The sequence below is a fragment of the Dermacentor silvarum genome, chromosome 2, assembly GCF_013339745.2.
Source record: "Dermacentor silvarum isolate Dsil-2018 chromosome 2, BIME_Dsil_1.4, whole genome shotgun sequence".
Lineage (NCBI taxonomy): Eukaryota > Metazoa > Arthropoda > Arachnida > Ixodida > Ixodidae > Dermacentor > Dermacentor silvarum.
Window position 1 is genome coordinate 20506764 of NC_051155.1, and position 15986 is coordinate 20522749.

At 41.1% G+C, this 15986-nt stretch overlaps 1 long non-coding RNA gene across 1 annotated transcript; it reads right to left on the reverse strand.

Annotated features, from left to right (window-relative positions):
- Positions 1–4437: 4437 nt before the first annotated feature.
- Positions 4438–7323, reverse strand: LOC125943616 (uncharacterized). Its single transcript, XR_007465797.1, has 3 exons — positions 7173–7323; positions 5431–5472; positions 4438–4616 (listed from the first exon to the last, which is right to left on the reverse strand). It is a non-coding gene; the product is annotated as an uncharacterized LOC125943616 (long non-coding RNA).
- Between the last annotated feature and the right edge of the window lie 8663 nt (positions 7324–15986).

Below are 15986 nucleotides of genomic sequence, written 5' to 3' on the forward strand. Positions count from 1 at the left end.
GTTTCAATTTGAGAAGTCATTGATGGATTGTTGAAACCATGTTGAATTCCAATATTGAAAGCCCATTGAAGAACTGTTGAAGATGTGTTGAATGTCAATATTGAAGACCTCTTGAGACATTGTTGAAATATGTTGAATGCCAATATTGAAACCCCATTGACATAATGTTAGAACTGTATTGAATGTCAATATTGAAACCCCATTGAAATATTATTGGAGCAGTATTGAATATCAATATTGAAACCCCATTGAGATATTATTGAAGCATTTTTGAACATCAATATTGAAACCCCATTGAAGTATTATTGGATGAGCGTTAAATGTCAATTGCCTGATGGAGGCAAAAGGTGCTACATATCAGAAACAGGACACAAGAGGAAGAACACAGACAACACACACGTTAAGCACCAAACGTGTGTGTTGTCTGTGTTCTTCCTCTTGTGTCCTGTTTCTGATGCACTATGCCTTTTGCCTCCATTATATTATACCAACAAGCCTAACGTGCAATGTTAGTCAATAATGCAACACCATTTAAATATTATTGGAGCAGTGCTGAATGTCACTATTGAAATCACTTGAGAGCCCACTGAAATATGCTGTTTGGTGAATAGCGTTGAAAACTGCACTAGACTTTTCTTTAAATACCGCTGAGCTACGTTGAGTCTCATGGCATTACCATTGATGCCATCCATATTGATGTGGTCCTTGCATACTAGAGGACAGGGGCAAACTCAGGCACTTCTGTATTGAAGACCTGGGTCACCCAGGGATCAAAACCACTTTAAGATATAGCCTGTTATAAAACATATTATAGAGCTGCTAGCAGAACCATTAGGCCAGTTTTCGAATTGGCTTAACACACAAAATCAATACTCCTTCACAAAATCAACAGCTCAAAATTGATTTGGACAAAAAGCAGTTTTTTCTAGGTGAATTGTTTATTGAAGCCAACCATTTGTTAACTGTACAGCCATGTGTGCCTTGAGATCAAAAAATTCCTATTGCAATCTACAAACTGCCAGCAGCTTGATACAGTAACGAAATTGAATACTGAGAGATGTAAAGTTTGTGTGGCCCTAAAGTAAAACATTTCTCAAAATTGAAATAAACAGAAAATAAATATTATACGAGCATTACAGTAAATACCATTTAAAATGTACTTGATTTCTCTATTTGGCAGCCAGTAAATTATAATCATGGCACAATCTGCATGAGCCCACTGAGACTCTTATTTATTGGTTAAATGGTGTGCCCATTTTACTAAACATTATCTACCTCTGAAACGACATGGTAATTACAAGAACTTGTGCCATGGGAGCAGTTTATTGTGCTGCATTGCTTGTTGCACGATCCAGTTGAGTTTTCTACCATGATTACTAGGTTCCTGGGCAGCTCATTACATACCAAGCGATTTATTCACTTTGACTACTTAAGATTTTTATCTCATACACAGTGGCCATTAGTTACCTGCTGGAAGACTTAAATAGAACTGGCATGAGGAAATTTTTTAAAATTTTTGAGTGCTGCAAAACAAGTTAGAATGAAAGAATTTGCAAGAAAACAGATTTCATGCATACATGAAAGAAAGCACATCGCTGCCTTTCCCGAGAACTGTTGTTGCACTCTGAATTTAAGCAAACTTTAACATTTAATTCTTACTGTTTTGAAATAGCAAAATAAACCATTTCTACAAACAAATGTTAATATGTAGTTTTCCTTAAACAGAACCAATCTGGCAATAGCACAGATTCCACTTTCTGGTGTACGTATGAAGCCTAATTTTCTGTAAAATTTCTCACTGGGCCTACTTTTACTTTATCAAAAAAACTTGAAATGGTGTGCCGTCATGGAACAATCTTGGCATGAAATGACCCGAGATACCTATGAAATAAAATAGTCAAGAAACACTAGCTTTTGTAGAAATATATTAAAGATTTATGTAAATATGTACTAAATTACAAAGCGCAACACTTGTGCAAGTCTTTATTAATCACAACACAGTAATTGTGTCTGAACCATCCAACCTGGGCTTTTCAGGTGACTAGAAACATAATAATAATAAAAAAAATGTTGAGGGCTGCAAGTGCACAACACTTGAACTGTCCACAGACTTGAGCTCTTCTGGACACTTCAGGTCCCTTGCGAGAAGTGCGGCCAGAGTGTTCTTAATGTAGGTCATGTTTGTCCCAGGAAACTTGTGACAGGTAAAGCCTGTAAAAAAGGAAAAACAGCATGACGTTAAAGATCAATGTTCCACATGCAAAAGTGCGACATACAGTACACCCTGTTATAATGAAACTGTTTCATTTGTTTTGTTTATTCCAAGTCTTCACGAGTTCAGTTCTAGAGAATGACCAGCTTTCAAAGTGGAGTGGCACCGGAGGACTCCACTTAGTACAATATGCAGAAGGCAAACAGGAAAAGCCCACTGTGGCAGAATAACTTCATGAATATTCTTGATGTGAAAATGTGAACGTTGCTTGCTTAGGAACAAAATGGTGGAATAAAGACTTCATACTTTTGGTGAAAAAACTTAAAGGTAGACTACTGGCAACTAAAATTAGTTCTCTCAACAATCATAATCAAAACATGCAGCACTTTATTGAACTTTTCCTTGCAGGAGTTGCTCCAAATACGGTTATGCGGCCAGAATTGAGTGTGGTATATCTGAATTTGTTTTACAAGCTCATATGCTACTGGAGTGCACTTCTCGCATCGTGATGACCATTCTTATTCCTTTCTACTGAAAACAAAATACTGCTTATAACGAGGATTTACTGCAGTTGCACGCCGACCTGGTTACACTAACACAAATAAATGCGAAGAAGAAATACGAAGAAATGCTCAGTCTTACAAGAGAAATATGCAAGTGGACTGGCTCTGCTAATCCTTTGAGGGTCACTGCCGTGCATGTAGAGTGGTGGAAACAAATCGTGTGGTCACGACCATAAATATGAGGCGGTGAAAGAACATATACATAAGCATACCTTTTAAAAATGAAGTGTCCCCAAGCATCAAATTACAGATTCTGTAACCTTCTGCGACTTCTACAAAAATCCTGATTGTGCTGTTGCCCCTTGGCTTCTTCTAAAACTGATATTTCTCTTTACCCTATGGTGCCCATCACTGAAATAGTTTGGGAGTATTCACCTAGTTTAATGTTTTGTGAGTGTCATTACACTTAAAAAATGTGATTATGCTAGATTGCCCTGCATGCTACAATAAACATGGTGTAAAACAGCGGACACTAAGAAACCTTTGTCACTTTGTGATCTAAAAAAATTATTTACCCATTTTTTTCTGGAAAGGTCACTGAAGAACAATGCAGAATAAAAATATAACGCTTAAATTGGGGGACGTTTGCCGGAAGATATGTGATCCTCAAAGGGTTACACATGAACACCTACAAAGCTCATTCAATCTTTGATAAATCTAAACCCATAGTACTTGAGCACTGGTTTATAATAACGCTGAAAACAGGCAAGTGCATCCTTGAAGTAAGAAAGCAGGAGACATTTCCAACAATTTCAGAGTGGGAGCTGTGGACATGCCTCATGTTCTGTAAGAAGCTTTATATAGTAGCTGCCAAGGGCCTATTGAGTACTGATCATTTTATGGGAACGTGAGGAAAAGTCAAATAAATACCTTTGTTTTTTCCACATCCTAGAATAGAATGTGATAAATTGGATCTTAATTGGTTGAGTGCCTAGAATGAATGGACATTGCTAGACATAGGAATGTTGACAACGAATTTGGTAACTGTTCCTATTGTTGCTTTAATCGAAACAACCAAACAATTATGCCCTGTAACTTAAGCTCCCTCTGCTTAAAGGCTACTGTCTGCCACCACATGGACCTCCTTCAAGACAGGAGCAACTTTAATTCAATGTGGTCTGTTGAAATAGGTGAAACCACTGTTTTGCGTTACAGAATCTGGAGGGCCATATTGATTGCTGAAATTAGGTGGAAGTGCTGTCCCTCGAGTTGAGCAGTAACTGCACTTGAGCATAGCTTCTCCACAGTTCCTATATTATAACAACACTTTCAGGCTACTTAAGCACACCCGCTATAGCACCAGATTGGTAGCAAGCTTCACAGATTGGTACTACAGATTGGTAGTTGCTTCATTCCAACTGTTCATTGCAATGACAGTCAAGTAGTGCAACTAATGCGCAAATACACCTAACTTTGTCAGTTGGAGCCACCAATCACTTCTGGCAGTTAAGGCTGCTTTTAAATTTAGAACTTTAGTATGGAGGCGTTAGAGACTTGAGATCAAATGAACATTCATTCCAAATAGTAGGTTATTGTAGCACGTAGTTGCAGACACAGGCTACTTGAAAGTCATTTGTTGTGCTAATAGCAAGCTGGTAATTTCAAGTACAAAATGTGAAGGCAAAAATGCAATGGGTAAAAGGATGTACGGTACTTGCCTATAACAGTGTTGACCCTGATAAGGCCAAGAGCCTCTTTTTGCCTATTGGTGGTGTTGTTTCCGAGAAGTGAGTGGCCCATGAGGTTCTCTGTGAACACATGGTGAATCAAGGCCCTTGCAAACTTGCCTGGTCCACCATGGCAAGCTGTGCCAGGATCACCTGAATGAGCACTTCTCCAACCTATGTGAAGCGGCACATTTAGGTAAATAATATTAGTGAGGCAGTTTAAGGATTATTTACACAACAGCCACACTCCGAATAAATCACAGAAATACTGCCTGCTCCATACCTAAAATGTCAACTAATATCACTAATAAAAACAACTAAAACTAATGACATAGCTTGTTATGCCGTTAGGATGTCATGTGCTTCAGAAAAACACGGATTCACCCAGTACAAAATAAAATAGTAAGTAAACCAAAGCACTTTAATGCAAGTAGCATTTTTAGGATACTTCACATACTTTCGGGTGTCTGTCTAACTATTTTCCAGCCAATTTGTTTCACTTGGTGGTCAATAGCCTAATGGGTAGGGCTGCTATGTAGACGGGAAGTGGGTTAATAACCATCTGAAGGACCTGCTTGGATCTCTGGGTATGTGACTCAGAGTATGTGCCATTCTTCAATGAACCTCTTTCACGCCATCGTGGGCAACTGCTGCTTGTGTTGGCAAGCAGCAGTAGCAAGCAGCTCAAACAGGAAGATAACTGTCGACGTTAATGCGATTACCACTACACATCAGATTCGCTTGCTGTGTCCCAGACCTACTCAGCTGAATGTGTACATAAGACACAAAGACAGGGTGTGCCAACTGCCCACCTCATCAAATAAATTAATCGACTCGCAAATCAAAGGCTATGCAAAATCGCAAAGGAGACACTTAATGCTACCATTTTTACTAAATCTTAAGTAGAATACCTCCCAGCAATACATTCTCCTGGCAACAGTGCATTTGATCATGGTGACGCTAGACGATGAATGGCCAAAGAATTCACCTTTCGCATTCTGGCTGTGGCGTCTCCAGGCTCATTTTGATTCTGAAAACAGATGTCAGTATTAAAATGTGACGCCACGATAACTCAAAAGCAACAATCAAAACATCTACATGGACGATTAGGCCGACATAAATGGATGGATATAAATGACTGATTGAAAACATTAAAGCATGGCTGCTCTTGCCACTGGCATTGTGAGATGGGCAAATAATTTATTTTTAATTTGTCTGCTAAATTTTAAAATTATTTTTGCTCATCTACTGCATGAACTGTTGCGGGCACATCTTAAAGGTAGCTCGTTCATATAAAACCAGCGTTGCATTTTTTACTCCCCGTCTAACTGCTGCTACTGCAGTTTGCTTACTCTCTAAGTATTCCACAGAACTGCTCCACCAACAAACCATTGTTCCAAGCTTATGGCAAAGCGTCATTTAGATCACAAGATCTTTAACTCTCTTTAACTCTCTCTCCTCTTTAGTGTGTGAATTCAAAGCAAAAATAACGTATTGACATAGCTGTCTGCTTCTATGTCATAAAAAGCCTTGCTAATTTTTGACATTTGTCGATAACGCTTACATGCCTCTGAGAGCACAGTGGGACGACACGGCAAATATGCCCAAGCATCTCGTTCCTTTACTGATTTTCGTACTTAGTTATATCAATCAGTTACTGAAGGGCCAAAGGCTGAAACTTCACACGATGACATTATTTTGAATGTTTCATCCCACTAAAGCAGAACATAGCATCCCACAGAATCTGCCTTTTCCGTGAATATAGAGCGCCTACGCGAAGGCGTTAGCGCGAAGTACTCGATGGCGTCGAAGGGAGATAATGGTTAAAAAAAAGTTCACCGCGCGCGTACCGGCGGAGAACAAACCACACATAACCTGATGATTTCACAGCATTCACTGGCATCAGCCCTTTTTTATCTCACCTATCACATAGAATCACATATACGCCATTGCAATTCTTTATTATTATCGCGCCACAGCGCGTGTCTACCGCATGGCGTGTCAGCGGACTCTGGGAACTCGATCCTGAAGCGAACAGCGCAGCAGAATACATTAGAACGGCGAAACGCCCCGCGCATATTTTCGACGATCCCGACGCGCCATGTAGTAGATGCACGTCAATGCACGGCGTTGCGCGAACGAAATATACTTGATTACAGTACAGTTCGGATTATTTCACGTCGCATTGTTTCCACGAAAACGGCAAAGCACGAGCGCTCATTAATAAGGCTAATTTCAATCGGTGCTGGAACACCGTACCAAACAAGGTGGCGCGCACAACATGCCCTGTTTTAGCTGGCTCCACATAGCTGCCCACCAAAACGGCAGAGCACGAGCGCCCTTTAATAAGGCTAATTTCAATCGGTGCTGGAACACCGTAACAAAAATCGTGGCGCGCTCAACCACGGCCGGGCTCGACTGGCGCGCGTGTTCGCAAGAAGCGAGCGCGCGCGCCAGTCGAGCCCGGCCGTGACACAACATGCCCTGTTTTAGCTGGCTCCACATAGCTGCTTTACGTCGCCGCTAGCGCGCTGTGAAGTTAAATCAGGACAAAACTTCATGCTCAATATCACAAATCTAGTGCTGCACAACCAATTCTCGCAACGGAAGGATAGTACTAGTAATGAAAACGAGCACAGAGGCGCGTGGAAGACACGCACGGGCTCTGTACGCACTTTTGCTGATAGCGTCGCAATGAATGAGCAAGTGGAATTCGAAACACTCACTCACCTTCGATGTGGCTGAGTCGGAGGCGATCATGGTGATCTTCGAGGCAACGTGTAGCCCATAACGAGCGAGCAACAAGTTGGAATATACCAAAGATGTCACAGCGAGGCAAAGGGCACAGAAAACGCAGCAAACTCATCACGCAACCCGCACACATACGCCGCACGCACAAAGTGCTGGAATCCGCCAGAGTCAACAGCGCAAGCGCGCATTCACATAAAAACGCGCATACAAATCCACGCTTTCATAGATATGAATTGCCATAGTTATTAACAAATCTTGTAATATAATGGTATTTCTTAACAATTTCTATGGTTTGCAAGAGTGTAAAAATTTTCTGCTTAGCTTCCTTGAGGAACTATTTTCTTTATCGAGGTAACGCAGTGCGCCGGCCGGTCACGTACGGAGCGCGCGGGAAATAGTGCAAAATTCAAACGTCGCAAATGTCGCGCCCTGTGTGCGCGCACAGTTTTAATCGTTTGTATTAAAAAGAACTATTTATTTTAATACGTGAAGCAACCAGCGCGAAATGAACTATGGACCAGCAACGTACACAATTGTCGCTGTTCGTGCTTGTTAGTTTTACATCATGACGAACGGTAGACAGCATGCCGTCCCATTGATGAAACATTTGTACCTGTGCTTCTGCGCTACGATTTGCTACCGGCAAAGTATAACAGCGTAGATTGTGCGTGGTGGCCAAGCAGTTTCCCAGCACACTGGCCAGCACCGTGTTACGTGTTACAGAATAGACCTAGGCTTTCATGTAAAATATGGACACCACGTCGCAGTGATCACGCAAACATGTTTCATTTTATTGTGCGCTAACGGCTAACAACTAAACAAAACGCACTCTTTAAAAAACATATTTGTTTATTATGCTTACGTACTACTTTTGCCACCATCTTGCCCATATTTGACATGGAGGCAATGCCGTTTTCTGACACAGACAGGGCACTGGCCACTTACAATAGAAGCCGATGGGAATCCAGGAGGTGCCCAATCATCGGTCATTGGTCACTGCTTGTTGGGACGTTTGTCTTGTGCTCCAATTTTGTGTCTATATATATATATATATATATATATATATATACATACATACAGGGTGGTCATTTTTAAGTCTTACGGAATTTTTGGAAATCGCCTGTGGCAGGTAGCATAATTCTTATCATTGAGCTGGGTTAATCGACGAGGCGGACATTAGTAGCACGAGCAGTCGAAACATACATTCAACTAATTAAGAAGAAATCACTAATTAACTTCTTATTTTATTACTTACGACACATATTGCGATTTACGAATTTGAGCCGGTGAGCTTGTCAGGCGTATCCACTTGGAATGAATTTCCAGAATGACACCAGTTTGGAGATATGTGCCATCAAACTCGCCGTAAAAATGCACTGTTGTTACACTTACTTTGTTACCAAAATGCTGTTTTATACATTGAAGCGCAAAAGGAACTAAAACGCCCTTGTCTTTCGTCCCACACTTTGGGCAATAATATCTCGAAACTGGTGTTATACTGGAAATTCATTTTAGGTGGATGCGTCTTGCAAACTCACCGGCTACAATTCATATATTGCAATATGTGTCGTAAAATAGTTAACTAAGAAGTTCATTAGTGATTTTTTGTTAATTATTAGAATATTAGTTTCAATTTCTTGTGTTACTAATGTCCGTTTCTTCGAATAAACAAGCTAAGTGATAAGAATTATGCTACCTGCTACAAGCGATTTTTAAAAATTTTCGTAAAGCCTATAATTTTGAACACCCAGTATATACAGGCCACAGGGTGTCCCAACTTTCTTGCACCGACACTTAAATATAGGCAAGTGCCACGTAGCTGGACAGAACCAAGGTAATATTGTTTGCCGTCGCATACAGATACTCATTTTTTCATTAGATAAATAATTAGATAATCATTGTAATTATTAATTACTATTCAATTAATAATAAATAATTAGCTTCTCAGATATTATATTTAGCGGAAAAGTGTCAATCAGAAAATTATAGAGCAACAGGAAAAACTCCCGATACAGCTTTCTGTTGCCCAATACGTGGTACATAAAAGTGTTTTTCCGAGCGTGAAAGAAGCCCGCGGATACACGCATAGTGCCTCGAGTGGCTAGTTGTGCGGCAATTTTGCGTGTATTCGCTGGCTTCTTTCACGCTCGAAAAAAAAAAGAAAAAGAAAAAAAAACCAATTTTATGTTGCACGTATTGAGCAATAGAAAGCTGTATCGGGAGATTTTAGTGGCAGGAGCGTCGAGTGCCATTTGTTCTTTGGACAGTACTTCCGGTTCACCTCCTGAGATGATCAAGAGGTGAAAATAAATCGAAAAAAATAGCACAGTACAAAATTCACGAATTTCATTATAGATATGATATCAGAGCATAAGTTTAGCTATAAGTTGAGTTACTGAAGTGTGTGGAATAATTAGAATTAATTAGCTGAGACGACCGGGGATGCAATTCAAGTAAATCAGAAAAATAGAAAAAAATGGTTCAGTTCAGAATTCATGACTATCATTACAGATATATCAAAGCATAAGTTTTGTTGTAAGCGGACTTGCTGAAGTGTCTGAGATAATTATAACTAATTAGCTGAGACCAGATTAAAAATAAATCAGGAAAAAAAGAAACAAGGTAGTACAGCGCAAAATCCATCGCTTTCTTTATAGACATGATATCAAAGCATAAGCTTAGTTCAAGTTGAGTTACTGAAGTGTCTGGAATAATTATAATTGATCAGAAATCACTTATTACTGCTTACCAAAGCACAGAACACCAACGCCGGGATGCGAGTGCCAAAAAGAAACACCTAAGTCAAAGTTTAACGTTGCCTACTCTTTTAAGCATGAAATGCTTTTAGCTCCTGTTGTCGGCGATCTTCAAGTGACCTTAAGCCAAAAGCCAAAGCTTTTATCCGGGCACTCAAAACTAGAACATGGCGGCAAGTTGAAAATGAAATTTAGTCACCCATAGGCACGAGTACAACTGTGGCATGGACGTAGAGTGCAATATAGCGTACCGTACATGCAATGCATTGTACTTGATATAAACAAAACATATGAGCAAACAAAATAGTAAATGGTGTCTGCTTCACACTGGCTTTGCCACACATCAAAAACCACTATGACAAGTTGCGAGAACAAAACGAGATCATCCGAGCAACCAGTCAAACTTGAAAAAAGGCGGTCTTTGGCACCAACCCTTTACTACACATGCTAGTTACTCTCCAAACAAATTACAAAAAATATTGCTTGCGAGTTCTTCCCAATGTTTCTTGACAATATCACTCAAGCTGTAACTTCTATTATGCTGAAGTTTTGTCATTTCCAATAGCGACGTTCAAAAGGCAGATAGATACAGGAGCAGATAGAGTGGGCCGATCCGGAGGCAGTGCAGAAAGGGTCCAAGATCAATGGCACATATCCCCTGTGAGCACGGGGACCTGTAACGCTTCCTTGAACTGCCCTTGTCATACGTGGGACCCAAAGAGACAAAGTTAACAGCCCTTCCTCTGTCGAGAAAATAGAGTACTGACTATTGATATGTTGTTGGCATATTGTTAAGGAATTGTTGACACAATATCCTTTCAATAATGCCTCAATAGTTATTGAACGTAAGCAACAATACCTCAACAATAATGTTGTTGAGCGCTTCACAACAGTAAAGTCATTGACTAATTGTTGTTGACATATTGTTGAATAATGTTGAGTATTATTGAGAAGTGTTGAGCAATATTGACATTGAATATATATCTGAAAGTAAAGCTTGTCGCCGTAAGCATCTTACGTAAGCAAAGGCATATCTTACGTAAGCAAAGCTTGTCGTCCGATTCTAGTAAGCGAAGCTTGTCGTCCGATTCTAGCATACTGATTCTAGCGTGAGGGCTTCCGAAGCCCAGGCGAAACGTCAGCGAAGAGCCGCCGACCCTGAATTTAGGGCAAACGAAGCGGAACGCCTGCGGCCGCGTCGTCTTGCCACAAGCTCCCCCAGTTACTACTCGAGAGATAGGCATTTGGTTCAAGTTATGTGACACTCTATATATTTAGTGGTGATTAAGTGAACAATAAAACAATATATATGTGTAAACCACATGCACGTCTACATGTGTGTGTTTCAGATATATATTTAATGTCAATATTGCTCAAAAATTCTCAATAGTACTCAACATTATTCAACAATATGTCAACAACAATTAGTCAATGACTTTACTGTTGTGAAGTGCTCAACAACTTTATTGTTGAGGTATTGTTGTGTACGTTCAATAACTATTGAGACATTATTGAAAGGATATTGTCTCAACAATTCCTCAACAATATGCCAACAACATTTCAATAGTCATTTTTATAAGGGATAAGGGAGGCAACGGCAGAGATCTAATTAAGAGAAGATAGGAATTCCGGTTATATCTGTGTTCAGTCATACATGTCTTTTGGTGAACGATCATGTGACTAACTGTACCTTCCAGGAAACGATTGGCTCATGGTTTTGGTCCAACGTGCACATCTTTAATCTCATCACTCATATAAGGCAAACATTATTTAAGTGCATTTCAATACTATGGGACTCAATCAGACATCGCTCATTTTTCTAGCACGTTCTAAAACAATTTTTCATGTTTTGTTCTCACACCTTTACAACTGCATCCGTTAATACATTGCGTTGCCCGCAAAAAATTCTCGTAGTTCCCAATTTTGTTATAGCGGGTGACGTTAAGTGTAGCATCACATAATATGAAACGGCATCTTTCTTGGATTACCCTGTATTGACCAACGTATCGTTTCTGCTTGACTGAGCTTGATGCCTCTACATTTTATTTAGGATTGGAAAACATTACGCATTGCCTGTAGTAGCGCTTATGATAAGCTGGAGCAAGTTCTCAGTTGTGGGCAATTGAACAAATTACTCGCTAATTTTTATAATAAATTTACACCCGAATGGCCTCTCATCAGAACTTTTTTTAGAAATATAATCTGCATATCCAGAAATATAGGTGAACAAGTTCCAATTTTCTTTGACGTGACAGTATTCCTGGGCATTATTACAGGGTTATATAAATCCGCAAATTTATGTACAATGAGCGAAGCGCACTATGCTTGTACCTTAGCAGTGCCATGAAGTGTAGGGTGCAAAAGAGTACTAACCAATTCGATGGCTTCTGAAATTTATGATCTCGTAATATATGGGGCTTCAAAGCGAACAACCACGAAAGGTCCCATTAAAGGGAGCATAAAAAAGTATGATGGTTTGTTGGTCGTGATCAAGCTATTCACGAAATGTGCTGTTAGATTAGCTAATTTTCTTACATTTTATTTGGATAGCAATTACATGGACACGCCTAGCGAATTCTCGCCGCTGTCATCGCTGTAGGTGTGAGGCTCCGCATATATTTAGATGCGAATATGTAAGCTATATGCCATGGCTATATGCCACGCCATTCTATATGATATGCTGTATATGTGGGTTATATTGCCAAACTATCTATCACTAAAGTTGCTTATACCAGATTTACGAAGTTGGGCTCAAGATCCCTTGATAGCCCGTGCCCGCGAACCTCTAGCGTACTTAAAGAGTGCACAAATTGTTCGCTGTCGTTCGACTCAAAGTCAACGAACAATAAGTAGGGGCGGTCCTAATCTCTGCCGCATGGAACGTTATTGAGGAGTTCGCCTAGGAAAGTGGTCTTCCCTACTCATGCATGCATCTGCGCTGCCAAATGGTTATTAGCCGTGCTTGATGGTATGACAACCTAATACAGTAGGAAGCACAAAAAAAGGTTATAAAATTAGAGCTAAGAGCAACATCCATCGCCAGTGTCGTCCGCTTATAATGTCCTAGTCGTTTTCGTGCTTTTTAGCACATTATGTCAGCCGAGGCATGGAGTATGGAAGTGCGAACAGCTGTGAGGTTACCGCGTAGGAGTTATGAGAGGAAGCACTTGCACTGTAGCACTGGTTTTACTTAAAATGGCGTTCCTACAAGAGGTGGGCTGATGTGAACATTTATTGCGATAGAAATTATATGAACCCTCTTGGCGAATTTTTGTAGTCGTCACCATGAGGTTCCACATAAAGTTCAAGTTCGTGAGATCACGCCTCACGTCAGGTAACATCATCACTTACTTTGAAGTTGGCGGTAAGCAACTTTTAACGAAATTTTAAACTAGCACTGTTAAAGCATGAGGATGCGCAGAACATGAAAAAAGTTGCATTTGAATCAGAGATACTTCGCGGACAAAGGGAAATGTGAATGGGGTTCTCCTAAGCTTCGCGGTTGCTTTTTGTAGAGAGACAACGGTCAAAGAGCCGCACTGATTTCACAAACATACTGACATTCACTTGGGACTGAAACATCCCACAATTTTATCAATTTAGTACGTTGGGCAAACATTTGACATATCTAGAGGTTTGGCTGCCACGGTAAAAAGAAGCCATGTCCAGCCAACTTCTGAAACCTCATTTGTCTGCGTTCCAACTTCAAGTTACCGCGGCTAAGTCGTTATGAGCAGCAAAACGACTTCTATAATATGGGCACATTACTAGCCTCTTCGATTCCTGTGCAGTTATTACACAACGTCGAAGAGACTCTTCTGATCAAAAGCTGCTTAAGGATGCCGGCTAATGCCTTCACGGAAAACCCTCTGCCCATGCTGGTGAGAAGAACAGCCTTAATTTGCGGGAAACGCGATCAGTGCCAAGAGCGTCGACACAGGCAAATATTTGATGCGTTAAGAGAAGAAAAAAAACTGCTAGTGGGCTTCTCCTGAATAATACCTGTGTCACACGGGCACATTTGGAAGGCCTTCCATTCGACGGCCTTCGAAATACCACAACTCTATCGACTCAAAGGAGTTGTCGCGCTGCTACACGGCACTTTTGAAAGGCTGTTGAGTGGTTCAGGCGTTTCTCCCAAAATTGTGTAGCGCTGCTGATCTTTATTTTCGTTTTCGTGTCACCAAAAGTTAAACAACATTAAAACCACTTCAAAGCACTATAATTCTTTTATATTTGTTTATACGACGAAATGGCGGCGATATGACGGCAGCTGGCAGCACTTGGAGTAGAGGGAGAGTATACGAACACAAGCACGTCGCTGTTGTCGAGAGTATGTGCAGTTCGCACATATCAAGTGGAAAAAATACTTTATTGAATAATTAATAACACTAATATATAGTATTTTTAGAGCATTCTGGTTTGATTTGTTCTTTCTAACCGTGAGTACGAGCACACTGTGAACGAGAGGGCATGTTCGCGCTGTTTCCGCTTCCGTTGCTCAAAGGCCATCGAGATTTCGATAGAGTTGTAGGGGGCTCCGTTGACTCGATAGACTATTGACTCGGCGGCCTTCGAAACCGCCCGTGTAGCAGCTTTAACTTGACCTTTGAGTCAAGTGACAATCGGTTGGAAGGCCTTCCAAACGCCCGTGTGACACGGGTATAATACATTAGGTCCACTAACGTATATCTTCGTTCGTGTACAAAACTTATGTGCCCATATACATCCCAGTTAGTTTTACGTCTACCATTTGCATACTGACATTCACTATTCTGGTAAAGCTGCCTTTGTGGATATGCCTGGGGATAGTGAAACCAGCTACAAAGAAAATCTTGCGCTTAGTTCGTGCACAAGTTAACGACTAAAGGCGCCTCCGATATGCGATCACTTCTGAAGATAGGTCAGCAAACTCCGACGCTCTACTCTGACGACTACATTCGCTATTGAACCGGACCAGGCTTTCTAGTGCGCCTGAAATTTTGGAAGAAATAATGCAGCAATTATATTTCAATGCTTTGCCGTTTCATGCTTGGTGAGTCGTCCGAGCAGCTCTCCTCCCACGTGGTCACTGAGATAAGCCAGTCGTAAACGGTGGATGATAAAAAAAGAGTATTATCAAGCGAAATAAATCTATACAGTACACCTGTCTTGCTGCCGCTATACTCAATTTAGAGCTCAGCTCTTAGGCGCCCGTTCCTGCGTTGAGCGTCGGCATCCCTCAGCGTAACCGAGCGAACGTCTACAGCGAAGGATGACAGAGCGAACGCAGAGCGCAGCAGGGGATGAAAGACGGCGATAGTGGAGAGAGCGCGAAGTGGAAAGCGGAAGAGGAGGGTGCAGCGGAACCATGATACGAAAAGCCGAGGACTAGGGTATGGCGAAAGCGTGAGAAGTAAAGCGTAATGCCGCGCAAGATGCGTTCTAAGCCGACGATCGCTACTAGATGGCGCCAGAGTAGCGCACGTCATCTGTTCACCGATGATGCCACCGATAAGGCATCCGGCGAGCGCGTCCACTGGTGTCATACCGGGTGTTCAAAATAAATGTACGCCTCAACGAATAACCCAGCTCAATGATCAGAATTATGCTGTCAACCACAGGCGAGTTCTAAACATACCGTAAAACTTAAAAAATGAACACCCTGTATCGGAAACAAAACGGTACAAAAGCGGAGACCTGTCTGCGCAGCTACTGTGAATCGCGCTTACGCGTCATCCACGCGCTGCCCCTCGCGATAACCCGATTAGCGAGGCAGTCGCGCCACACATAGCTCTGTTTCCAATGTGCCGCACGAGACAGATTGTACGCGCCAGCCAATATATCGCTAAATGAAAACACGCATAGAGCTGCGCTCAAATATAGCATTAGGGAGTATCGCAATCGTCGGTGAATTCTTTTAGTGTCAGATAATGGGAAATTAAAATAAAATGTATACTAGCTCAGTCCTTAATAAGTGGGTGCTGCTACCATACAAAACAGACGAACAACAGAGCATCAGAAAACAGCAATAAGGCCGTACTAGGATTTCTTCTCT